The following is a 27668-nucleotide window of genomic DNA, read 5'->3' as shown; positions in this document are numbered from 1 at the left end:
ATAATATACTTCTACTCACACGGGTCCTCCAAAAGTAGGACTAAAAGAAGATCTCTTTTCCCTTTCCCAGATTCTATTCAGGTACTGAAGGAAATTATGAATGTGGTTTATTTGGCTATTAGAATGACATGTGAACTGAAATCACTCTTTACTATGGGACAACCCAGAAGCTGTGGAATAAGACAAGACCATTTTTAGCCATTTTGCTGCAGATGATGTTGGCTTGCATGGTGAAAAATAAGGTAATTGAGCTATTGCAAAAGAGTTTGTGGCTTTTACATTTTAGGACTTCATAAATGTGGTCTGAACTCTTGCATATGTCATTTCTTCCTAACCTTTGTTATCAGGCTTCTGGCACAGTGAGTTGTGGATTATGGCCATACAGATATTCCTGTTTCTCAAGAATGCATTTTGTGTATTGTTTTGGATGGCTTTTAGACTAAGTTCATTCCCTTTTTGCTTTTGTACATTTGTAAGATTTATTGCTCTGCTTTCAGTGTGAAACTGCTTTTTTGGTGGAGGTGGATGGCAGTTGTAGAGGGGTTGGGCCCTCTGGAGAGTTATCTGCTAACCTAAATATTGATTTTTTCTTTCAGACATTATCAGCCCCACGTTTTAAGATGCACATAGTTGTAAAACTCCCTTAATTTCACTGGGAGACAGAGAGGAGGTCAGAGTTTACCCCAAGTGGGGAAATTTCTGAGCTGATGCTTTCAGTGGAATCTGTAGCCAAGTTCATGAACTGACATCCAAGAGAAGCATGACTTTGTGCTCTAAGTGGTGACTCTGATTAGCCTGCAAGAACATGTCCATGAAAAGTACTGATGAGAACATATCCATTTCCCATCACAGGCTTCCTTATTTCATGTTCCTACATTCTAGAGTAGAGCTGACTACAGAATGCTGGCACGTCTATACCAAGTATGGATGTCGGAACGTTTGAGGAGTGACTGAGGAAGCTGGGGATGGTTAGTTTGAATAAGAGGAGGCTGAGGGAAGACCTCATTGCTGTCTACAACTACCTGAATGGACATTGTGGAGAGGCTGCTGCTGGGCTCTCCTCACAGGTAATTGCAGACAGAACAACGGGGAATGGCCTCAAGCTGAGGCTGGGAAGATTTAGATTGGACATTAAGAAAAAGTTTTTCATGGAGAGAGTGGTCAGGGACTGGAATGAGCTGCCCAGGGAGGTGGTGGAGTCACCCACCCTAGATGTGTTTAAGGGTGGTTTGGATGTGATTGAAGGTGAATCTTGTAGAGTAAGGTTATGGCTTGGACTTGGTGATCCTGAGGGGCTTTTCCAACCTGAACGTTTATGTGATTTTGTGTGATTTCTATCACTACCATGGGAAGCTAATCTGAGTCTGTCCACCTTGTGGACCTGGGAGTGATCTCTTAGGGCATTCACTGGGCATTATGTTTTCTGCAGTGAGGTTTGTGGCTTTTGCTAACCCCACAGCCTTCAAGAGGGCTGTGCGTTTCTGGAGTTGGAATGCAGGTAGAATCTACTGACACACACAGGTTTTGTAGGAGCTGAGTGAGAAGAGCACGAAGCTGCAGAGGGTGTGGAGGCAGCATGAAGACATCAGTCTGTGAGCATATGAGAAATTGACAATGTACCTGCACTTTAATCTCTTAATGAGAAACCCCTGCACGTTCAGAAGTGGGGTGTGCACAACGGCTAATTTAGCCTTGGGCTTGTTTTGATCCGAAGCTGTCCCTGTGCTTGGTAGCAAGAGAGACTCCAGCAGAGGGTATTTCAAAGCAGTAGCCAGGAGACATTGCATAAGGAGGTTTGCCCCTGAGGCCAGAGATGGCCTTTGTAAATACCCTCCAGTACAGCTTTCATATTTTCACTCAGACATGTGGTGTATGAAGCTGCCTTCATCTGCCGTGGGAGCTGACTAGGCACATTGCACAAGCTAGAAGTGTGTACCCAATTAACATGTTTGTTTCTGAGAGAGGATGTACTATAGGCAAGGACTAAGAGACTGCCATGTGTCACATCATTAAAGGACCACAAAAATGAGCAAATGAAAAGGCAGCCTAGGAGAATGTCATAATATTTTAATGCTGCTGGTTTTGTTTAAATTAAGAATGCAGGAGAATCTGATCTCTCTTTTTTTTTTAACTTATTATTTTTAGTTCAAATGTAGCCAATTTGGGGCACTAAGTCAACTGTCATCTTGGTAACCATGCATTCTGATTTCTGCTTTGGCTGTAGTTTTAGCTGAGAAAATCAGGGAAGTTGAAGCATTTTCTTTGGCATTGCTATGCCTGAATCTGTCAGGAACAGCCTGACACTTCTCACTTCTCCATATCACCAGGTAAATTGGAGCCTTCTCATTTGAGATTTACACGTGGCACAAGCAATTATATCCCAGTGCTTTAAGGAATGACCAGGGAGCCTACTTTTCTGCCTTGCACTGAGGTTTGTGTGCAGTGTCTGCATAGCTCCGTTCAGCCACTCAGGCGGTCACTTCTTTGGGAAAGAGCAAAACCCCTAACTTCTGCTACTCCTTCCCAGTACTGTGGGTTTGTTGCGGAGGGCAGTAATAATTCGTGGCCGAGAAGGAAATTTATCAAAAATAGATATTTTTTATTTTTACAAAAACCCGCCCCCACAACTATATATACAAAGATTAATTTCGTTTGATAAACAGGTTAAGTTGCATGAGAATTCTACGAGGATACCATTAATAATCTGACTATATATATTTGGAAGTCAGTTTTTGGAAAAGGATTCTGCTATTAATTAATAGCGGTTTCTTACTAAATTAAGCTAAGCCAAATAACTCACTCAGGCTGGCTCGTGCGGTCTGTCTTCCTCCTCCAGCGGCTACAGGAGTCGTTAAGGGTCGTTAAGGGTCGTTAGGCAGACAAAGGTGTGCCTAACACCAAGGCAAGTCCTTTGGTCTCTCCGCAGTCCAGGCACAGGAGAGTGAGCGAACTCGTCCAGGCACAGGCAAAATCCAAAGCGGGAACCCCAAAGGCGGGAAGACCCCCAATATTTATACCCTTCGCTAGACAAAGGGCAGAGTTACCACATTTTAGGCGCGAAAGCGCACGGCCAATCCCAGCCCGGCTCCAGCGCGGGAACTCACGGGGCAGTCCCCGCCCCCTTCTCGGCTGCAGGGCAGGCGAGGGGGGGGGAAACCAGGCGGCTTTTCCCCTTCCCCCCCGAAGTCCGGGCAGGAGAGGAATTTAGGGGTACAGGACTCCAGGACATCCCACCCCGGTGGTAATGAGCATCTTTGTCTAGAACTTGAGTGAGAGGTGATCCCCCTTCAATTTAGGAACCTATTAATATATATATATGGCTTAGCCTTTTCCAACATTAACAATAGGTAATATATTAATCGCCCCAACAATATTTAACAATACTTAACAAGGCTTAACAATAGCCCAAACAGTATTAAATAAAGCTACACAGTCAATTTGAAGATTGCTCTGTTCCTGGTAGAGCAACCAAGTTCATGGCAGAGCCTTGGATGCTCTGAGTCCATGGCTGGAGGTCACAGTCCGTGGGTCCTGATGCCATCATCCACTGGCCACCCCGGTGATATGACTCCATCCCTTGTGTAGCTGGTTCTCCCTTTCCCAGGTGCTGGTCAGGTGGTCAGGAACTGGTCCTCTGCCTCGACCTTAACCTGTAAGGAGACAAAATCTGCCTCGGCCTATAAAGGCCAGGCTTGACAATTAATAATTGGGGACGATCCACCGTGCACTGATCCGGTGGCCTTTTCCATTTGCATCTAGGGCTTCCCAGGCATATAAGCCTCTGGGTTTACCCAGTGTCATTGGCACCACCCCTATAGAGGGTAGCCTGACAAGCACAGGTTGGCCCACTTGCATCTGGGACAAGGATTTATCCTTAATTCCCCCTGGCACAAGGTCACTGTCCACTACAGGCTCAGCTGGGCAGAAGGCCTTAACCTTGGGGCTTCCATAGCTTCCCCAACGATTATTGACTGTAAAGACTGCTTGGGCCAAACGCGAGTCCCAGCCACCCTTAGACACATTTGCATGTCTTTTTATCAGGCCATTTGCCCTCTCGACAATGCCATTTGCCTGGGGGTAATATGGGGTATGAAACACCCATTTCACCCCTTCACTACGTGCCCAGTCTTGCACTGAGGTTGCAGTGAAGTGCGATCCATTGTCGCTCTGGATGCACTCAGGCATTGGCAAGATGCCGAACCAGTGTTTGAGAGTCTCAACGGTTTGAGCTCCCGAGGCTGCACTGGTGGCAGTGGCCATGGTTAGACCAGAGACCACTTCTACGCCAACCAGTATGTATTTTTTTCCATGCGATGGTTTGAGGGGTCCCACATAATCCACCTGCCAGGTGTTCCAGAGACTTTTGTCCTGGCGGATATGCTGGGCTGGTGCAAGGTTTGGGTGGTTGGCCTTCAGCCTTATCTGGCATTGTGGACAGGCTGAAACAATGGTCTCACATGTTGAGAGTGAGACTGGCCATCCCCGAGACCTGCACTCATAGTAGAGATCAGCTTTGCCTGAATGTCCCCTTTTAAGGTGCAACCATTCAGCTAATCTCTCCCAATCCTTTTCCCCACTGCCCACTACATGGATACGTGCCAGGTAGTCAGCCTGCTGATTCCATTTTGCAGCAGGGGTTTCCTTCTTAGAGTGCCCTTTGACCCACCCCACCTTGATGGGTCTCGACCGGCCTATCTCCAGCAGTCTCTGCCAATCTCCAGCTCTCCAGACCTTGGTGCTGCCAATCTCCCATTGATTTGCCTCCCATTGGCAAATCCACTCCGTAGCTCCCTTAAAGGTGGCATAGGAGTCTGTGTAGATGGCTTTGGCACCATTTTCTACAGCTAACATGAGGGCCCGCAGTTCACCCACTTGAGCACTGCCTTCACCCTCCTCAGTAACAGTCCTGCCTGTACTGATTTCTAAAGCTGCTGCTTTGTAGTGCCACTGTGAGCCCACTCTCTGGGAAGAGGCATCGGTGAACCACACTCCCTCAGTGTCAGAGTCTGTGGTTATCTCTGGAGCTACATCTATTGGAGATGGCTTATAGGGCTGTCCCAGTAAAGTTGTATCTGGATTTACTGGTTGCTGGAGTTTGGACACCTTGGCCGGGCCCTCTCTTAGAGGCATGAGCTGGGCAATTCCCTCTAAGTAGGCATACCACTTCCTTACAGTGGATTTTTGGGCTATCCCCTCTGGTGGAGGGGATCCCTTGAGAATTGGTTTAAGCAGGAGGAAAGGTCCTTGCACCACAATATCCTGTGTGGTGCGAAGCTTCTCTGCCTCCTTAACAGCCCTTGTAAGGGAAAGGAGCCCCTTTTCCCATTCAGAATACCTCCTCTCAGTGTCCTTGAACGCTGTAGAGGAAAACAACAGGGCTCTAGTGGGGCCTTTAGGTCCCTTCTGATAGATTCCACAATAGGAAGCGTGTTCAGAGAAGCCCCATTCTGCCCTTAAGGGATCCTGTGGGTGTAGTGGGCCCAGTTTCTGGTAGGCCTTTAACTCGTCCTTAAGGGTTTTAAGGCTCTCACCGTGTTTTGCTGTCCAATCCCAGGCCTTGTGCTTTTTCAGCAGATCATACAGTGGCCTGGCAATCACCGAGAAGCCGGGAATATGCTTCCTCCAATATCCAAGGGTTCCCAATAACTTCTGCAGTTCCTTTTTGTTCCCGGGGATTTGGCCCTTTTCAATTTCCTCCAGGGTGTCAGCAGGCACTGCCACTGCTCCTGCTATCCACCAGGCCCCAAGGAATTTGATTTCCTGTCCTGGGCCTTGGCACTTGGCAGAGGGGATGTCTAACCCATTCTGGGTCAGCAGTTCCCAGATGGCTTTTGCTACGGAGCCCACCTGGTCTTTGTTGTCCCCACCCACTAATATGTCATCTATATATTGATAAATGACAATGCCTTCTGGGACCTTGATAGTGTCCAGAAGCACTGCCAGTGCATTGTGGGCAATGGTAGGAGAGTGCTTGTACCCCTGGGGTAAACGGTTAAAGGTGTACTGAATCCCCTGCCAGGTAAAAGCAAACTGAGGCTTATCCTCCTCTCTCAGGGGAATCATGAAAAACATATCCCGGATGTCCAGGGCAGCCATCCACGAGTGGGATGCAGCCTGAATGGCTGTGACCACTGAGGTTAGGCTAGGCACTGCTGCTGCGAGGGGAGGAGTATTAGCATTCAGCTTCCTATAATCTATTGTTAGTCTCCAGCGCCCATCCGGTTTTTTAACGGGCCAGACCGGGGAATTATATGGAGAGTGAGTCCTACAGATTATCTGTCTCCTCTCCAAGTCGGCAATCACCTCAGAGATGCCTTGCCTGGCTGTTGCAGGTAAGGGATATTGAGATGCATAGGTGATGCCAGCTTGAGGTAACGCTGGAGCCAACTGCAAGGTGTTTACATGGGCTGTTCTCACCTTCCTTGACTCCACCCCGTAGGCACCGAAGCTCCAAAGAGAGCCGTTTGGAAGATGCCACCTCTTGCCAGCCAGCACATCAAAACCCAATATATTCCCCGGGTAGGGGCTTAAGGCAACTTCCACCAAGGTGCTGCGTTTGTCCCCTGGGAGCCACACCCTTGTTTTAGCTAGGTAGCAGCTATCAGGTGCCCCTGTAACACCTTGTATTCTTATCCTTTTACGGGATGGATATATCCCCAGGCTCTTTGCCAATTCTAAGTTTAAAACACTAATTTGAGCACCTGTGTCAATTAGGAATTTTACGGCCGTTCTACCGGGTCCAGTGGGGATTAGGATAAAGGGCTCATCGTTGTCAGACCATTGACAGATGTTTACAAAGCGGTGACAGAGGCCTGACGCAGTCACCGCCTCATTTAGTTTTTTGACTCCTGCCGGGAAGGCAAGGAAGAGTTAACCTTCCTACCCGGAGAAGCAGCTGAAACAGTCGCGGGGGGGCTGCCGCGTCTGGGCGTGCCGCTCCCGGAGCCACCGCTGGGCGAGCCGCTGTCGCTGGCCCTGGGTTTCTCACGGCTGCCTCTGGATTTTGCAGCCGATTTCTGAAGGCACCGCACTAGATCCTTCAGCTGCCAGTCTGCCAGCTGCCTTAAAACAGTTTTTGGTACCCCTAAAGTCAGGGCTTGTCTATACCAACTGTTCTTTCCTCTGGGTCTCCAGTCACTCTGTGGGTCTCTGCCCCTTCCCCTCGGGGAGAAGCCTGAAGGACCGGTCCCCCTGGGGGGGCAGTCCTGCACTGGCCGGACCTGCCTGTGCAGAGTCCTGGGATTTTCTGGGGGAGAAGCACGAGACTGTCTCTCCCCAGCCCCTTTTCCTTCAGGAGACCCAAACCCAAATTGCAGCCCGTGGGCATTCAAGTCAGTTAACAGTTCAGCCCAAGTCATTACGTGCTCTTTAGCACCATCGTTCTCTGAATTCTCTGCAATCACACGTTCAATCTTCTCAACATTCTTCATTAGTTGGATTTGCAGAGTTGCTGGCAAACCCTTCATAATAGGGTGCAGTCTCTCCGGGTCCACAGGGGCATAAAACGGGCAATCGTAATGTCCCTTATCATAGATAGCCTGGACACAGGCAAGTCTGCGGAGAGCAGTGATGAGCTCAGAGGAGCTGGTGACCTTTAGTTCCGTCGGCTCCCCCCGGTAGGCTGGGCGGACACTGCTTGCCCAGTATGCTATCCGGGCGGTGAGGCTGTGTGTCCCCTCGGGTTCACGTGTCAGGAACACATCGTCCCCCCAGTCTCCAGCAGCTTCCTGCGAGTCTAGAAGGACCCGGTCCCCACCGGCTCGGGACACTCGATACACATAGTCAGCGACTGAGTCTCCAGGATCTCTCGCATATTTGACTTGTAAGTCACTGAGCTGTGCATCTGTGAACTGCTTTTTGATCACGGTGGTCCCTGCACCGCCTTTTCTGCCCTTCACGGACTCAATTCTTGTAACAGGCAACACGTGCCTCTGCACCGCGGCGCCCTCCTCACCGGAGCTCTCTTCTCCGCTAGCTACGGGAGAGTCCGGTCGCGACCTGCGCTTTCTGCGTGGCTTTGAGGCTTTCTGCCGCGCAGAGGCATGTGCAGAGGAATTCTCTGAGTCTCTGGCAGAGTCTTTTGTGCCTGGTTTCGGGGAACTTCTCTCCCCCGAAGAGCCCCTCGGGGCATTCTCTGCCTTTCTCCCCGATTCCCGCGAATCACTCCATTCAAATTCAGACACGGAGACCGAAGAGGTGGTGTCTGCAGGCGTTACAAGCCTTTCTTTCATCCGGGCAGTCAGTGCCGCGGTCAGGCTCTTTGTCTGCGCCAGCATGCTTTCCCAGATACTTTGGCATTTAGCTTTTTCGGCTAATAAATCCTTTTCCAAGGCCTGAATTCTTTTTTCATAATTTTCAAATTCGGCCAGAGTCTGGGTCACGACTGACCCCAGAACAACAGAGAAATGCTCCGTTGGAGACTCAGAAATCACAGGGTCTGAGCGCTCAGCTAATTTCTCCAGGATTTTCTCCGGATTTTTACAATTTTTCTGAGCCCAAATTAAATCAAGACCTGTGATTAGGCATCCCTTTTCTTGTAGAAATTCTATGATTGAACTACCCAGCATACACTGCGCCATAATGTTGCGGAGGGCAGTAATAATTCGTGGCCGAGAAGGAAATTTATCAAAAATAGATATTTTTTATTTTTACAAAAACCCGCCCCCACAACTATATATACAAAGATTAATTTCGTTTGATAAACAGGTTAAGTTGCATGAGAATTCTACGAGGATACCATTAATAATCTGACTATATATATTTGGAAGTCAGTTTTTGGAAAAGGATTCTGCTATTAATTAATAGCGGTTTCTTACTAAATTAAGCTAAGCCAAATAACTCACTCAGGCTGGCTCGTGCGGTCTGTCTTCCTCCTCCAGCGGCTACAGGAGTCGTTAAGGGTCGTTAAGGGTCGTTAGGCAGACAAAGGTGTGCCTAACACCAAGGCAAGTCCTTTGGTCTCTCCGCAGTCCAGGCACAGGAGAGTGAGCGAACTCGTCCAGGCACAGGCAAAATCCAAAGCGGGAACCCCAAAGGCGGGAAGACCCCCAATATTTATACCCTTCGCTAGACAAAGGGCAGAGTTACCACATTTTAGGCGCGAAAGCGCACGGCCAATCCCAGCCCGGCTCCAGCGCGGGAACTCACGGGGCAGTCCCCGCCCCCTTCTCGGCTGCAGGGCAGGCGAGGGGGGGGGGAAACCAGGCGGCTTTTCCCCTTCCCCCCCCGAAGTCCGGGCAGGAGAGGAATTTAGGGGTACAGGACTCCAGGACAGGGTTTCTTTGCCTTTTCCTTTGTGGCTGGAAAGCAATCTCTCCTCAAACCACTGCAAGTCACACAGGGAGAACTAGAAAACACTTGTGGGCTTGGGAAACAGTAGGACTTGTCCCATTCTTGCTGCCCTTCTGTGTAGAAGCAGCAGCTGAAGACTTCTGTTAACAGAGGTGTCTCTGGGTAGGGCAGTCTGGGGACATCTCTCATGAACTCACAGCACATGCTTCTAGTAACAAATATAGAATCAGTCAGGGTTGGAAGGAACCACAAAGATCATCTAGTTCCAACCCCCCTGCCATGGGGAAGGACACCTCACACTAGATCAGGCTGTCTAGAGCCTCGTCCAGCCTGGCCTTAAACACCTCCAGGAATGAGGCTTTCACCACCTCCCTGGGCAACCCATTCCAGGCTCTCACCACCCTCGTGGTGAAGAACTTGTTCCTAACATCCAGTCTGACTCTACCCATTTCTAGCTTTGTTCCATTCGCCCCAGACCTATCACTACCTGACAGCCTAAAAAGTCCCTCCCCAGCTTTCTTGTAGGCCCCCTCCAGATATTGAAAGGCCACAATAAGGTCACCTTGGAGCCTTCTCCTCTCCATACTGAACATCCCCAACTCCCTCAGTCTCTCCTCATAGGATAGGTGCTCCAGCCCTCTGATCATCCTCATGGCCTTTCTCTGGACACCTTCCAGCACATCCATATCCCTTTTGTAATCAAGAAAAGCTCAAGGTTAAGTTGCTTTTCTACATCAGATCATTGTAGAACTTGGTTACAGTAATTATGGCTGATTTATTTATGTTTTTTTTTTTTTAACAGATGAGCTGTAGTTTGTTCCAGATAAAGGTTAAATGCATTCAAGTGCCTACAGCTTTTTGTCACTGCCAGTATACTTCAGCTCTGGTATCTGGTAAGCAAACACCAAGGAATTTGCAATTTTAGAGGAGTATTTTTAGCAGCTCAGGCAATGACTTGTTTAAATAGAGTTGAGGTGCTGGAACGTGCTCAGAGAAGGGTGACAAAGCTGGTGAGAGGCCTGGAACAGAAACCTTATGAGGAGAGGCTGTTGGAGCTGGCGGTGTACAGCCTGGAAAAGAGGAGGTGACCTTATTGCTGTCTACAACTACCTGAAGGGAGATTGTAGCCAGGTGGGGTTGGTCTCTTCTGACAGGCAAGCAGCAATAGAACAAGTCTCAAGTTGTGCTGGGGGAGGTCTAGGCTGGATGTTAGGAGGAAGTTGTTGGCAGAGAGAGTGATTGGCATTGGAATGGGCTGCCCAGGGAGGTAGTGGAGTTGCCATCCCTGGAGGTGTTCAAGCAAAGCCTGGATGAGGCACTTAGTGCCATGGTCTGGTTGGCTGTCTAGGGCTGGGTGCTAGGTTGGACTGGATGATCTTGGAGGTCTCTTCCAACCTGCTTGATTCTATGATTTGATAAGCTTCTTTTCACCAGGGAACTATCTTAGGCAAAAGGGGGAAAGTAAAAGGTGTTTTTCAAATATATAAAATCATATCTTACAAGGTACTTATTTTAAACAATTAGGTTTTTAATGATTAGGTTCAATTATTGATTTTAAACAAGTGCACATGTGAAGTAAAAATAAAAACCTAAACCCATTAAACAGTCTGCCTTCAAACTTTGCAATAGTAGAGGAAAACAGAAGAACCACCACAAAATCAATAGAAATGAAGAATGAAGAGAACAGAAATTGACAGAAATGAGTGGCATAAAGAATTTGTTATTTTCCAGGAAACTTATCTGTATATTTTCCTATTTAATGCACCATGTAGCAGTCACAGCTAAGTGCTAGGTGACATCCTGACAATAGAGAAGTCAGTGGGATAATTGTCCACATTTCTTTCATGCATTCAAACTTCAGTACTAATCCTGTTTCAGTCAGTCTTGCCTCTCTAGAAGTTCTTTCAAGCTGACATTTTCCATGACTAGTTTGTCTGTTTTGAATTTTCATCAAGCATTATAGGGGCTACTTAAGTTGTGTCAGTGTAAGAAATATATGAACCTTTTGGTATTATTTAGAAAATAAAGGTTCAAATGATACAGAATATGAGCAGCCTCTTGCTTGGTGTATTCCACTGTCCTTGCAGAAGGAAATTAAACGGGCTCAAGCTGTAAGTTATTCTGTAGTAAATATACTAATATGAGAATTAGTCAATATTGCATAGAGACATAGGTGGTTTGCCAGAGGTTGTGCAGAAATCTGGGAGACAGAGAGAGAAGAGTTTTGTAGAATTGGAGAATCCTAAAACGGCTCAGGTTGGAAGTGACCTCGGAGATCATCTCCTCCAACCTCCCCACCATGGGCAAGGACACATCTCAACTAGACTCAGCTGCTCAAGGCTTCAACTAACCTGACCTTAAATGTCCCCAGGGGGGAAGCATCCACAACCTACCTGGGCAGCCTATTCCAGAGTCTCACCACTCTCCTACTGAAGAACTTCTTCCTCAGCTCCAGTCAAACCTTTCTCTGCCTCAGCTTCAAACCATTCTCCCTTGTCCTGTCTCTAGACATCCTCATGAAAAGTCCCTCTGCAGCCTTCCCGTAGAATCCCTCCAGGTTACTGGAAGGCAGCTCTGAGCTACTCTGAGGGTCTTCTCTAGGCTGAACACCCCCAGCTCCCTCAGCTTATCCTCATAGCAAAGGTGCTTCAGTTTAACCAAACTCCTGGGCTGTTAAGTACTTCCTTGATCTTTGGACAACTTTGACTGATTTCAGATCTTTTATACACCAAGATGGGATTTAGCTCTGTTTTGTCATTAACTGTCTGGGCAGAATCTCCTACTGCTCTCAGCCATGACTTGAGTAATACAAACATCTCTATTCACTTTAATTTATCAATGTTTCGTATGTTTTATGTCAGTGAGTTTTGGGAATGTAAAAATCCTTCAACTGAGTTATAGAAGAGAAGACCATGGCCCATTAACTTCTGGAATTTCCTGATCTGAGTGGTTGGTTGAGCAACCTCAATGCTGCATTTGATGCTGCACTTTGCATTTGACCATATATACATTTTATACACTTTCACATATTTTAATGTAACCTAGATGGGGGAGTTTTAGGTTCTGAAATAGTTGGAGGGCACCGTTTTGTTCAGCAGGGGAAACTTCCCTCAGAGTGTGTACCAGGCTTGCCATAGGGTATTCATCTCTGAAATTTCCAGCTGCTCTTTATCTTAAAAGATCTCCTTCTGGGTTTCAGTATGCATGCAAGGCATGCCTGGTTTTCCATAATGAGAGGGGGAAAAAAGGGTCCTGATATACCGTGAGTTGAACTGTAGCTCTGATACTATTGCACATGTATGGGTGGCCTGCCAGGTGAATGCAAAGTGAGGCTGAAGTCAGTGGGTCACGAGCAATGCATCAATGAACACGTGTTAAATAGCTACTCTGACTGTACAAGTCAGTTATGGTCTCTACCTCAACCTTGCCCACTCTTTTAACTCTACAGATGCATGCCTGCTGTTCTGATGGTCTCAGGTCAAATTTAAGATTGAGTCATAGTATTTGTGAGTATGCAGGCACATTCAGCTGTGCTGGCTTTTGAAACTGTGTGTTGGAGGTAGAATTAGGGAAACTCAACCCTTCCAAAGCTCACAGCTCACTAGAATAACCCAAATACACCCTCTGAGCACCGTGAGAAGTGACCAAGAAGAAAATACCATTCAGAGTTCAAATCTCTCCTAGCTGGCCCATCTTGTACCAGCACTGATGATTTTTGTGGAAACCAGGAGTTAATAGCAGCTTTGAAACCCTGGCCCTCAGCTCTTCTAGCCACCCTTTCTTTGTGCTTATTTAGCTGATGAGCTGCATTGACATCCTATTTTTCAGTGTCTACCTGGGGAGAAAGTGGTTGATTTTATTCATTTAAAATGCAGCAGATTTATCTTCTTGCTTCTGCTGAGAACTGCTCCTATGCTTTATTTACCTCTCCTGTATCAGGTTTTTAAAGTCTGCCTACTGAGGATTGCACAGAAAAGCTTCTTATTTACTGTAACAGGTGAAGCCATTGATTCACCAAGTCCAGCCTCCATAACAGCTATGACTCAGGAAGATCTCTTTAACTCCCTGCTCTCTCTATAGAGCCTTTTATATACAGCAAAATATGTTATAGTGGTAAGCACTTTAGATTACAAGCGTGAGGTCTGATTGCATTTAATTTGTATAATCTAAACAAAAAGGGTAAAGCAAGCAAATGTTCCAGTGTGTCAGATCAGGCAACAAAAACACCTCCTCATTGGCATGGAATGAAAGAGCTGTAGAGGAGGAATTTAGCTACTGGACATAAATTATTTTGCCAGCTTCCTAGTGAAAAAACCCAACAGTACCTTGTTGGATCTGCATCCAGCCAGGGTGGAGCAAAAAGGAAAAAGAACTTTTGAGGAATGCTAAGGATGTGGGCTATAAATGAAGACATTCCTCAGCAGCTTTAAGAAACCTAGCCTAAGGGCCAGCAGTACTTTGGTCATAGCAGCTACAAGAGCTCTGTTTGGGCTAGTTATTGAATATTTACTTGATTTCTTAAGGCTTTTATTTCATGAGCTTTTGTTGCCTGTGCTGAGCTTGGTGCTACTTGAACTGTATAAACTAGCTAGCATGCCAATAACTACACTACCTGAGATATAGATACCTCAGTAGGATGAAGGAAAACCTTTTGTCTTGTCACTCACACAGGACAGGAAAAGCATCTGCTCCTTATTTTAAGGAATGGCATATAACTGGCCTGCTCCAGAAGGTGTCTCAGGTGCAGTGAGTTAGCATTAGCAGAGGGTCTCCCCCCTACTCTGCCCTGGTGAGACCTCACCTTGAATACTGTGTTGAGCTTTGGGCTCCCCAGTTTAAGAGGGACAGGGATCTGCTGGAGAGGGTCCATCGGAGAACTACGAGGACGATAAGGGGACAGGAGGGCATGGCTGATGAGGAGAGGCTGAGGGACCTGGGGCTTTTTAGTCTGGAGAAAAGAAGACTTAGAGGGGATTTGATAAGTGTTTATAAGTGTCTGAAGGCTGCCAGGAGTGGGGGGACAGGCTCTGCTCACTGCTCCCTGGGATAGGACAAGGAACAATGAGTGTAAGTTGCAGCAAAAGAGGTTCCACTTCAACACAAGGGGGAACTTCTTTATTGTAAGGGTCACAGACCACTGGCACAGGCTCCCCCATGGAGGTGGTGGAGTCTCCTCTGGAGACTTTCAAGGCCTGTCTGGATGTATTCCTCTGTGATCTGTGTTAGGTAGCATTGTCCTGCTTCGGTAGGGGGGTTGGGTCCCTTCCAACCCCTAACATCCTGTGATCCTATGAGACAGAAGGTTTTTCCCCCCCTCTTTTTCCAGGCTCTTGAACCAGACTCCTTGTTGCTAAAGAATAGCATAACAACTTGGGCTCTGCAATGCTAATAAATCTCTTTTACTCAAGAAAGGTGGTTTTCCTACCTGAAAGAATGATGATTTGTTCTCTTGCTTCTAGTCCAAAAAGAAGAATCTTCTGGCATCCTCATGTGGATGTCTCTGAGCAACTTGGCTTAGCATGTATTCCAGCAGGCTGGGAAAGTGTGGAGGAAAGAAACCTTTAGGGAAGAATTTAGAACTCTTACTTTTACAGTACCAGTCTCTGATTTCTATAGATGCTGGAATAATTAGGTGGTTAGGAGGGGGTGCTTCATTGTAACGTGCCCATAAAACTACTTTTCATAAGGGGGAAAAAAGAGTTCTAGCAGGTTGGGTTTTTTCTTTTTTTGTTAGTTTGGCTTAGGCTTTTTTTTTTTTTGCAAAGCAAAATTCTTCAAGGAAGAGCCAGCATCTGCCCTGGGAAAAATTACTTAGGGAAGGATGCAGCAAAATGTGTTTTGCTCACAGCGAAATCTGTAAACCCGCGGTGGATGAGAAGAACATTATTTGTGTGGTGCTTGAAGCTGGCACGCAGCCAGGCTTTCCTGCCCCGCTGGGTTTGAACATCTTTTGTAGTTGGAGAGAATGCTGCTACCTTTATCTTGGGTGAGGTGCACCACTGGCAGGATGCTTCACAAATTAAGCACAGAATTAAGCCCAGAACGAAGCACATCATGGAGCAAGGGTTTTCTTGCACTAAATTATTCCACTGAGCTAAGCTGAGTACCATTTATTTACTCCAGGCTCAGAGTGGGGGGTTAAAAGCAGAAGGCTTCAGCATGACTGGAATGTGATGTCATGAGAAGCATGGGTTGGGTTTTTGGTTTTTTTTTTAACTTCATTAATTAAATTGCTTTAAAAAATGTGGTGCTCTAAGGATCCCAAACAAAGGCAAAATATGTAGTTACATATAACCTTGCCTCAAGTTCTTTTTCAGGGAAGTTCTCAAATAAAATTAATTAGGAACCTACCATATCTTTAAAAAAATCAAAGTTAGATTCCTTCGTTGAAGAATTAGGGAATTAATGTAATTAATTTCTTCGTGCCAACATTAAAAAAGCAATGAAAGTGAAGATTGGAAATGTTCCATGGAAAATGGGTCTGGAATGTTTGAATAGTTAAGTTGGATTTTTTCTTTCTCTTTAGGGTGCTGAAAAAAATGTAAATAATTCTCTGGTATTTGTTTTTCAATGGTTATTCTTAAGGGAAGTCAAAGTATTTAATGTACATTAGCATTGTAGCTCTTCTGAGCTTGCTGCATGATTGTGTTTCAGCAACTTGGGTTTTACTGTAGGGGAAATGGAGATGAGTGGAATCTCTTTTCTAACCTTGCGGCTCCAAAGTGGTTTTTGAAGAGCTGTGCATTTGTGCAATGCCAGCTGTTGGAGCTATTAATCCAATTACTATAAACTTAATATGAAGTGTAAATCCTGACAAAATGACTCCATGTAATTGCTCAGCCATGCTCAAGCACTGCCACTGCCATCCACTTGTGAAGAGGCAGAGGTTTTGGAAGTTGTATCACAGTTAGAACAACAGAGTTGATGTTAGCTCTCTGCTGAACGCCCTAACCACACTGTTGTGGAATAAGATCATCCATAACTACCCTTCTGTTTCAAGTAGAGTCTGGGTCTGTTAGGTGTGATACAAGATTAAAGGTCTGAGTTAGAGCTGTTACCTGAGCAAAACCCAGGTCTTGGTTGCAAACTCTGTGCTCAGAGTTTAGTGTTGCAAGTATTGGAATTGGCCATTGGAATGGGTTGCCCTGGGAGGCTGTGGAGTCACCATCCCTGAAGGTGCTTAAAAATGGGTTGGATGAGGCACGTAGTGTCATGGTTTAGTTAATTTGAAGGTGTTAGGTGATAGGTTGAGCTCAGTGATGTTGAAGATCTTTTCCAACCTGAATGATTCTGTGTGATTCTGGGGCTGCTGTAGTGTGATTCTGGTGTATCATGGACTGAAAGTGCTGAACTACTGGCTTAGCCTCCTTGCTGACACCTTAGTAAATCAGTACTTCATTCCTATTTGGACCTTTCAGTCTTTATAAATTCAGCAGCTACTTGTTGAAGCAAGTTTCTCAGACTACTCCATTGTGCCATACATGTGAGATGTAGCACATATGGGTGTTTTGCTTTAAAGTTTAAAGCTGGTCACAGCTGCCCCTGTTGCTGCCAAAAAAGCTGTGTTTGTGAGCTTTTTTTTTATTTTGAGTTGACAAAAGTAATTGCATGCTCTGTAAATCAAGAGCTTCAGCTGCTTCATGTCTCTGACTTTCTGAAACAACCAGCTTTGTCTAGACAATTCCTGCACAGAAACACACTTTTCAATATGTGGGTATATGGCAGGCTGGAAATATTTAATGCTAGAGTGAGAATTTTAATAGGACTTACTTGCATATGGTTTGAAATAGTCATTTATTTTCTGATGCTGATTGCAAGGTCATCCCCATGCACAAGTGCAGTTTTGAGAAGCAAGCACATTACCCAGAAGGTTAAGCATTAGCTCAGTGGTTGTAGTGCAGCCTGTGTTGTTTGGTTAGAAATGAAAGAGCCCAGGAGGACTGTACACAGTGTTTCAGTTCACTAGTCTGAACAGAAAAAATCCCTTTTACACTCATTTCTTGTGTCTCCTGCAAGAAATGCCAGAGGGAGTCCTTCTGTTTGGCAGATGCCATATTATGAGTGTCCAGAGGCTGTATCAGTGAGAAAGAATTCCTAGTATTTGACAAACTGATCAGGCAACAGAATTAAACAGGATGGCTGTGCTCAAGCCCAAGATGTTTTCACCCTCTAGCTGCTTTCGAGCACAAAACAATCGTGCAGGTACTTCTTAGGAGTCACTTGCAGTGTGGAAAGGGTATAAACAGCAGCTGCTGGTTTAGGGACGTTATTTGTAGGTTAGAAAGCCGAATTCCCCAGGTTTTGATACCCTCATTAGACAGAACTTGGAAAAGCTCTATTTGATTTCCAATGGACTTTAAAATCACAGAGTGTGTATTTCAGAATCACGCTAAGAAGCTTTTAAACACACTTCAGAGCTTAATGCTCCTAATTTGGTCCCCAGTGGTAACTTTGGTGAGAGAGATCATAGAATTTAACAGGGCACAACCTAGTCACTGCTTTATTCTAAGTAAATCTTAAAGTGGGCATGTGTGCAAACCTAGGATCTTTCTAACTTTGGACTAGAGGAGAGCAGGATACTAATCACATACAAGAAGATCTTGTATGCAGGATGCTTTGGAGGAAATACCTGCAGCTCATTTATTAGCAGGAGGCATTTCACTGTGAGATGGTGCAAAGAGTAGTAGCAAGTTGTCATAGCTGTTCATCCTCAACCTCTAAAGGAACTCTGATAAGGAATGCAAATATGGCAGAAATATCTGAAGTGGGTTCCAGAGAGTTATGAGTCATTAATTCTGTTTTCTGTGCTAGGAAAATTGGTGTAAGCAGTGATAAAACCAAGACTGAGTTCACACTGGTTCAGTGGGGAAGAGCCACTACAGCTTTTAAAAAATGGCTTGGAGTACTGTGCCCAGCTCTGGAGCCCTCAGCACGGGAAGGACATGGACCTGGTGCAGCAAATGGGCTCACTGCTGGGGTGGTTGAACTAGATGAACTTTGGAGGGCATTTCCAACCCAAACCAGATTCCATGATGCTATATATATGCAAATCCTGATCCCTGCAGCACTAAGAGCAGTTACAAAACCAGGATCAGGACGTTGCCTGTCAGTCACAGCTGAAGTGCTGAGCTGGGATGAGATACTGGCTAGCTGGCTGTGCATGTGAGCAGCCCTAAGTTTCTTTTCTTCACTGCCTTTTTAAAAGTTTACTGCATCGGTTCCTGTGACATTAATCTCCTGCTTACTTAGAACTGAAGCTGTGTTTGTGCAGCGTTAGGAAGGGGCTGTTTGAATCAGCTATCGCAAGGAAGCAGAGGTAAGCTGTGTGAGTGCACATCTGCACAGGGGGAAGGGATACTTTAGCTGCTGCAAGAAAACCATACACAATTAAAAGAATCTTTGGAGGGATCTTGACTGTGCTGGTGGCACATGCTTGGCATATGAAATGCTGGACACTTATGCCAGTGCATGCTCCTAATTACAATCTCCTTATCATAAACAATTACCATTAAAGGCAGTGCATGATGGAGGGAGGAGGAGGAAGAAACCCAGGTAGGATTGTTTGGAGCTGCATGAGTCTGTGTTTGCCTCAGGCTTAGTTAGCTGTCAAGAAAACCCCTGGAGCACCTAGAATTCACAGGCTTTACAGCTGATCGTAATCAATAAAGGCAAAAGCCCAGGCAGGGGAAAATGGGCAAATGTGTGTTGTCCTCTTGACCACCGTAGGATAAAACTGCATGCTGCTGAGTAATTCTGAAGAGATATGGGGGTTAGAAACACAGACTGGCTTTAGGCATCTGCAAGTGGTGCATGAAGCTCAGATCAAAGTGAGCTGAAGGCTTCATTCTCACAGATTTTTGCAGAAAAAAGGAAGTGATGATGGGAATTGTGAAGAAAGGCAAGGAAAGGCCAATAATATATGGAGAAGATCATAGAATGCCTTAGGTTGGAAGGGAACCTAGGGTTCATCTACTTCAACCTCCTCACTATGGGCAGGGACACCTCTCAACTAGATTCAGCCGCTCAAGGCCTCATCCAACCTGGCCTTGAACACTCCCAGGGAGGAGGCATCAACAGCCTCCCTGGGCAGCCTATCCCAGAGTCTCACCACCCTCCTGCTGAAGAACTTCTTCCTCAGCTTCAATCTGACCCTGCTCTCCCTCAGCTTCAAACCATTCTCTCTTGTCCTGTTTCTGGACACCCCCATGAGAAGTAAGTCCCTCTGCAGCCTTCCTGTAGGATCCCTTCAGGTACTGGAATGCAGCCCTTAGATCCCCCTGGAGTTTTTCTTCTCCAGGCTGCATGCCCCTAGCTCCCGCAGCCTGTCCTTATAGCAGAGATGCTCCAGTTTAACCACACTCCTGAGCTGTTAAGTACTTCTTTGGTCTTTGGGCAGCTTTGCCATGATTTGAGATCTTTTATACACCCAGATTGTCCTGTCTCTAGACACCCTCAGGAAAAGTGCCTCTGCAGCCTTCCTGTAGTATCACTTCAACTGTTGTAAGGCAGCTCTAAGGTGCCCCTGGATACAACTCATTTAACATTCAGTGGTTGTGATGTTGACTGGTTTAGTTGCAGTTTATTGAGTCAGGTTCCTTGGTTCCCTGAGAAAAATACTTGCTAAAAATCAGTGTTGATCAGTGAAGTATCAAATGAAGGCATGTAGGTGACTCTGTTCACTATTTTGCTGTAGTATTCAGCCAGATCTTTTCTCCTGTCTGAAGACAATAACCATTATTTTATTTCTGGGAGAAGTTTAGGGTGGAAGAGATTTCTTGTTTTATCTTCCTTTCTGCAACAGTTATGATCTGTCATAAACAGTTGGAGTGGTGGTCACCTGCCTTTAAGTTGTTCCTGGAGGGATCTCTATTATGTGGCTCCCCCAGAGATATCAAATACTTCCTTAACCTGTGACAAGTGCTATTAGTGCTGTGATAAGAAGCAGTTGCCATGGAGTTCAGATCTGTTGCATGAGCTGTGATACACCTTCTTTATTTTCTCTCATAATAAATATGTATTTTACATTAAGGGAGACGATGAGAAGAAAGCAGAGCCTTAGATAAAGCTGGAGTGAACATCTGTCATTTTCCTCAGGATTTATAAGAGCAAAGTGACTGCTGCAAAAAGCTTCTTGGTGTGCACACTGGAAAAACAGGAGTACAAAAGCACAAAGTGAGTATGTGGAAAAAACCTGCACCTCTTCTGCTAGCCAGCTCTGCAGTCTCGTGTTCCTCAACACAGTTTCCTTCTGGACTCAACAATACTGATTGGTAAATAGTTAATTTTAACCAATGTGGGCTGTTTAAAGGCTTTGTTTCTAAAAGTTGTCTTATTCAGCTAAGGGAAGGTGTTTGGAGTTGGGAGGGATCTCTCACCAACCTCTGAGTGAAGCATTTCTCTTACCTGCTCCACTGCAAGTAGTTCTAGGTGCCGATGTGTAGAGGCTTTATAGGCACTCCAATGGGCTTCTTTTTTTTCTGATTTAAGGAGACTATAAAGTTCTCCTGGGTCTAATCTTCAAGCATATTAGACTGATTTTGAAATCTACTGTGAGCTTGTTCTCAACCTCTGCTTTATATTAATGTCCTGGTGAGTCTCTTGCTCACAGCAGCAAAGGTCTCCTTCTCTGGAGATGTTTAAAAACCTGCCTGGATTTGTTCTTGTGTGACCTGTCCTGGATGATCCTGCTCTGGTGGGGTGGGGTTGGACTGGATGATCTCATGAGCTACCTTCCAACCCCTAACATTCTGTGATTTAAATGGCAATGAAATTTAAACTGTAGCCTAAATGGTAACTTAATTTCTCCAGGGCTCACTCTTCTGCATGATTCATCTCATCTAATTTTATTTTGCCTTGGTATTTTTGTCTTGCTCTTGTCCCAGGATGGGGTTAATGGTAACAGAAGCTACAAGAAATAAGTTTCTAGCCCTTTGTAAGTTCTTGCTAGTTATTAGAGGACCAGACAGTCTGGTGTGCTGTCTTTTCAATCAAAAGTGTGTAAAATAAGCCACACAGTGTTATAGAGGACATGGCAACTGTCTGGTGTTAGAGGCTGTTACAGCAACCATTTCCTGTCAAAGACTTAGATGTGAAATGTGACTTTGTGGCTTTTCATTTACCTTATTTTTATTAGTGGTTTTTTTTTTTTTTTGGCAGAAGCTGTAGTTGTTACCTGCTTGTTACTTGTTGAAATGTCATAGAATCATAGTGTCAAGCAGGTTGGAAGAGACCTCCAAGATCGCCCAGTCCGACCTATCACCCAGTCCTATCCAATCAACCAGACCATGGCACTAAGTGCCTCATCCAGTCTTTACTGAACACCTCCAGGGATGGTGACTCCACCACCTCCCTGGGCAGCCCATTCCAATGCCAATCACTCTCTCTGCCAACAACTTCCTCCTAACATCCAGCTGAGACCTCCCCCAGCACATCTTGAGACTGTGTCCCCTTGTTCTGTTGTTTGCCTGGGAGAAGAGACCCAACCCCCACCTGGCTACAACCTCCATTCAGGTAGTTGTAGACAGCAATGAGGTCATTCCTGAGCCGCCTCTTCTCCAGGCTGCACACCCCCAGCTCCCTCAGCCTCTCCTCATAGGGTTTGTGTTCTAGGCCCCTTACCAGCTTTGTCACCCTGAGAGTATATATATCAGACTATAATAAAGAGTGAATATTTCACTGAAATTCTGTTGCCTTAAACTTTTCAATAGTTCTGCAGGACTGAAAAAAAATAAATTCTGCATTTAATCTCATAATTGGAAAAATAAATCCATAACTTTTATCTCCACTCTAGCTGTCTTGAAGAAGCAGAATGAAGTTAATTAAAATACAATTAATTTTCCTTGGATTTCTTTTGATTTTTTTTTTCTTTAAAACATGTTTTTTTCTGTAAAACATGTATCCTGGCCAAAAGAAAAAAAAAATCAGCTTTGAAAATTGTTGGCTGACTAAAATGAACTTGAAATTTGGCAGCTCTGTGATTATCTTCTCTGTTAGGTATAAATATGCTGAGGATTTCTTGGAGACCCCAGAAGCACCACCAGAAAAATTTCAGCTTCCTGAAATGTGAAGCCCATTGTCTCATTGTGAGTTTTTGCCTAACTGGAAATTCTTCCACAAGGTACAGTTTGCAGTGGTTCAGGAGAAGTAAAACAAGCTGGACTTATTTGGAACATCTAGCTAATTCAGAAAGTGGCCAAGTTCAAGGATATTCTTATCTGCTTTACTGTTCCAGGCACAGTTTCATGTAGTTCTATTACTTCATTGAGCTGATGTCTCAAAACATATTTGTGACCACTGTCAGGCAGCTTCTCAAGTTCATACATGAAATCCCCTCAAGTGTAGTTCGTACTAAGGCAGTATTTAGCTGATTTAGCATTACTGTGGAAGGAATGTGGGATTTACCTTACTGCTATTGCTTTTTTCTAGCTACTTAGGTCTTCTTTCTCAGGCAGAACTCCTACTGAAGATTTGCTTGTGTCAGAGAGCTAAAATAGGCAAATATGGGATGGAAGAGTTACTGTACTGTGTCCCGGAGAGTCATAAATTGACAACTGCAAGCCATGACAGTTTGTACTGGAAGGAATCGTAGTATGGTTTCATTTGCAAGGGACCTCGAAGATCATCCAGTTCCAACTCCATGCCATAGGCAGAGACATCTCCCACTAGAACAGGTTGCTCAAGGACTCATCCAACCTGGCCTTGAACACCTCCAGGGAGGGAGCATCCACAACCTTCTTGGGCAACCTGTGCCAGTGTCTTGCCATCCTCACTGTAAAGAACTTCTTCCTTACATCCAGTTTAGACCTCTGCCAGTTTAAACCCATTACTCCTCACCCTGTCAATACAATCTTTCCTTCTGTTCCAAAGCTCAGAGGTGTAACTCTGGCATGGAGGTCAGTCTTCCTCAGGATTAGTTTATGAGTGATAGAGTACTGAGGTAGCTGATGGGAGCTTTGCAGAGCAGCCTCCCTGTGTTACAAGGCACAGATGCTTGCTTTCCCCTGAAATGAAAAGTGTTTCTTTGAAGCTGGCAGAATCTGTGTTAGAAAAAATTCCAAGCTCACTAGCAGCACTTCTGTGTACAGCTGTGGCTTGCATCTGTCAAAGCTTGTCTCGAAGCAGCAGAGGCAGCTCAAAAGTTCCATCAACGGCACAGGACACGAATGCTTGGCTAGCAATACACTGCAGCTCGTAGCTTTCGGCGCCTTTCTGTGCTGAAGGTAGCATACAGGGCACTGAATATTGCAGGGATATGTCAACACATGCAGTGCATTATTATTTACTTTATTACTATGGGTGTCATTCAGGCAAGCTCCTTTCTGGTTTATCCTCCTACTGTATCTCCTTTTTAATTTGAAGCTCATGAAGAAGGCAGTAACCCTTGATGCCAGTGCTGGCAATTTCAACCCCATTCTGACAATAAAAGCTCTCTCATTTCAAGGACCTAGGTGGTTGTCTTTCCCCTTGCTTTGCATACTCAGCTCATAACTTGAGAAATCCAAACACTTGTAGAAACCTTTAATGGATTGTAACTTACAAGTTTGTTCTACGTGTTATAACTTCCTGAAGTGAAGCAATAAATTACTTTTGTTAGACAGTCAAAAATGGTGCAAGAAGGGTCTTGATGTTATTGCATTGATGCTAGCCAAAATGTCTCTACCTGAAGCTGTATATAGAAACCAGAATCAAAGGCTCAGTAAAATATAGCAGACATCACTGACTGATAGATTTACAGTGACTGTCTTGGATATAGCTTTCTCTGAGCTTTAAAGCCAATGACTCTATTTTATCTGATTGTAACTTTTCCAGGAAAATAAAATCTCTGCATATAGTGTGTGAGCCTTTAGACTTTACAGTATCAACTGGTTTTGGCACAGCTACTGACACAAATGAGTTCTTTTTCTCCTACCTGATGAATACCATAGTAATTCCTGTGACCATGACACTAGGCATTTTGATTATCTGCTATCAGCTAACAGTTATTTCCTGCTACTGAAAGGTGCTTGCCAAATCAGTTTTTCCAAAGTAGATACAGAGGTCCTTGTTTTGGAGTTTTCCTGATGCTACTGAAATCCTTCAGGAACTGAAAAGAAAGAGATTTACTAAGTCTTTGATGAGGAATCAGCACAGCTTTAATAAAAGGATAAGTAAATCATAGAATCAGTCAGGGTTGGCAGGGACCACAAGGATCATCTAGTCCCAGTCTCTCCATCGTGGGGAGCCTAAATCAGGCTGGCCAGATCCTCACCCAGCCTGGCCTCAACCACCTCCCTGAGCAACCCATTCCAGGCCCTCATCACTCTCATGCTGAAGAACTTACTCCTCATAACCAGTCTGAATCTCCTCACCTCCAGCTTTGCTCCACGAATCTCAATACTTTGGCTCAGTACCTATCACATAACCAGAGATGAACTAAATGAGGCCTGTGGGAATCTCCAGGCTCAATGTGTTGCTCCTGGAAGGTTTTAATCTACTGAAATCCTTCACAGAGAGAGTGATTTGCCACTGGAATGGGCTGCCCAGGGAGGTGGTGGAGTCACCATCCCTGGAGGTGTTCAAGAGAAGACTGGATGAGGCACTTAGTGCCATGGTCTAGTTGACTGGTTAGGGCTGGGTGCTAGGTTGGACTGGATGATCTTGGAGGTCTCTTCCAACCTGGTTGATTCCATGATTCTATGAACATTTAACTGTTGCTCTCATCTGAAATGTATAAATTGGTGAATTAAAACTGCTTTACTTGAATTTCTGGCCAGCAAGTCTCTGTCTCAAAGCCATTGCTACACATAGCATACAGTGCTTTGGGGTAGTCTGGCTGGGGAGAAGATAAAGTGCTTTAATGGCTTTGTAATAGACTGAACTCTTGACTTCTGAAATTAGACACATTCTGTGAACCATGATACAAATTAAAAAGAGAACTAGTTCAAGGACAGGTTTGTGTCACGTCAGGCTGCAGAAATTCAGTGCTGTTTTTCCAAACTGAGTTGAATTGCATTTAATATTCGATGTCTGGGTGCCAGTGGTTGTGTCTGACAAGTATGCCTTTGGTCCCAAGATCTAGGAGCAGTGGTTTTTAGGAATGCATCTCAGTTGGTAAGCCCAGCCCTAAAAGGGTTAACTACATATTCAGTTGATATTTCTGTAAGTCAGTTCCTGCTGGAGACTTCTCATTTTTTGGAAACTGCTCAGTCCCTTGTGACAACAGTCAGTGAGGAAGGAATAGGGAAGGAGGAAGGAAATAAAGAGGAAGAAGCTAGTAGGGAGCCAGTTTGTTTGTACCTGCTACTGAGCTGGTGCTGAGAAAGTACTCATTAACTGCAACCCAGCTCTGCAGGCAAGCAGTGTGAGTTCACCACAAGGAACAAAACAGCAGTTTGATGGTGCAGGACAGGTGTGTGTGTGTGTCATTTGTCTGCAGCTAGGTTTAGACAGGTGTCTTACACAAGAGAGGTGTAGTAAGTCATGACGAAGAAGAGAAGGGATATTTGAAATGAGTATGGACTTTCTTCATTAATTAGCTGAGCACAGCTGAAAATCAGAGTCCTCTTGCTTGCAGGCAGTTAAACACAAGATGTTCTGGATTGATGTTGCTTTCATTGGGTTTTCTGTGTGCAGTCCTGAGTGCTCAGAATTCAGAGGCTAAGTTCTCAAGAGAGCATAGCATGGCTGAAGAATGACTCTTTCAATATAACCAGCTAATTGTTTAGTTATAGCAACTAATTACAACATTTCAAAGACTGCTTTCAACTAAGTAGGTGATTTTCATATTTATGCTGTTTAGCCTCCCAGAAACGTATATTTAGGTTTTTCCTGCTAATTATTCTTTGTGTGAAGACTAGAAACAGCCAGGAAAAAATAGAATGAGCATGAATCCAGGAATTGAGGGCTCTAAATAAAACATGGATCACAATGAAGTTTGCCATTAAAATGAATACACTTGGTTATACGTTATGGGCCGGATGAAGGGTAGCAGAAGGGCTTGCTGACAGTGGCAATCAGCTTGGACCTATAGAAAAGCCTTGGGAGTGACTAAATACTGACATCCTTGTACTGTAATAGTCATAATGGGAGATGACATTGAATGGCCTGAGCAGGGATGTGTGTACACACAGGTGTGTGCATGCACACCCACCCATCAGTTCAGCAGCACAAGTGACAGCAGAGTTTGGTACTGGTCCTCCTGCTGTCACCTGGACTACTTTCACTGGGAGAGGAAGGTGCTTGGATAAAAAAGAGAGTGTTCTTTCAACAGCAGTAGCACTGTGACTGATAGCTGGGTTGTTTTTCTTTCTTTATATTTTTCCCCTGAAATTCAGAGTATTTTTTTTTCCCCCAGCATTTTTGAAAAACAGCAAGTCTGGGACAGGTTCACTTTTAGTATCTGAATCAGAGCGAGCAGTCCTGAACTGCTAACCCCTTAGAATGACAGAGACATGAAAGGGATGCGTGTATCCTTTCACTGTGCTGAGATATCAGGATAATTATCCAACATACAGTTCCCTCTCAGTGCTTTTCAGAGCATTTTGAATGAAGAGACTGTGAGGACAGCTGATTTTAATCTGAGAATCCACTTTAAAGGGGCTCAGGAGATTCAGTGCTAATAGAGGAGCTAAGTGATACAGAAGTATTACTTACTGCTCAAATGGGAAGATGAAAATGAGAATCTTTAGATAATACGGGGTGGAAAGAGATACCTGCTGATCTTCCCCCAGGCTCAAAAAGAGACTACATGGAGTATGGAAGGAAGCTGATGCCACAGAGGACTGTCCTTTATCAGCCTCCCCCCCCCCCCCAATCTAATATTCTGAGAATATTGAAGGGCTAGAAAATCTGGTATAAGAGGAAATTTGGAGTAAGTGTTTTTCAGCAGAAAACAAATAAGACTTCTCATGATCAAATGAAAAGCAGTTTTCCAGGATGAGGTATAGCAAAGAGCACCGTGGAAACAAATGTTATTTTGCATTTCTCAGCCCATTTTAGTACAGGAATTAAGGAACTACCCATATTTGCTGCCTTAGTTTCTATGTGCATCTGATTTATTTGCTGCCTTGGATCCTATGTGCATCTGATTTATTTGCTGCCTTGGTTCCTATGTGGATCCGATTTATTTGCTGCCTTAATTCCTATGTGCATCCGATTTTTTTTAGGCTCAGCAGGTCAGGAATCTGACAGTATCAGAGATCATTACCAGAGTTTTGTTATCCCTAAGTGGAATTCCCTATAGAGATGGAGTTCTGAGCTTGCATCTTTATTTCCTATCCTCCTGTGATGTAGGGAATGAAATGTTTCTTTGAGTGTTTGTTCTTGGAGTGCAGCATGGAGACGTTTGAGAATCAACAATCCCCTGTGTTTACAGAAGCAGTCACTTCCCCACTGCATGC

At 45.0% G+C, this 27668-nt stretch overlaps 1 long non-coding RNA gene across 11 annotated transcripts in view; it reads left to right on the top strand.

Annotated features, from left to right (window-relative positions):
• LOC135185655 (uncharacterized) overlaps positions 1-27668 on the top strand; it is a 131640-nt gene that overhangs the window by 59633 nt on the left and 44339 nt on the right. For 8 of the 11 annotated variants that reach the window (XR_010306556.1, XR_010306553.1, XR_010306552.1 and 5 more), the window contains one exon: positions 20321-20463. This is a non-coding gene — a long non-coding RNA (uncharacterized LOC135185655). Of the gene's footprint in view, positions 1-18469; positions 18608-18697; positions 18844-20320; positions 20464-22284; positions 22409-27668 lie in introns of those variants that run through there. The other 3 variants (XR_010306550.1, XR_010306554.1, XR_010306555.1) reach the window with 3 other exon arrangements.

This window comes from Pogoniulus pusillus, chromosome 23 (genome assembly GCF_015220805.1).
Source record: "Pogoniulus pusillus isolate bPogPus1 chromosome 23, bPogPus1.pri, whole genome shotgun sequence".
NCBI classification, from domain to species: Eukaryota; Metazoa; Chordata; class Aves; order Piciformes; family Lybiidae; genus Pogoniulus; species Pogoniulus pusillus.
Note: the sequence above shows the minus strand (reverse complement) of the source record. Positions and strands in the feature narration are given on the sequence as shown.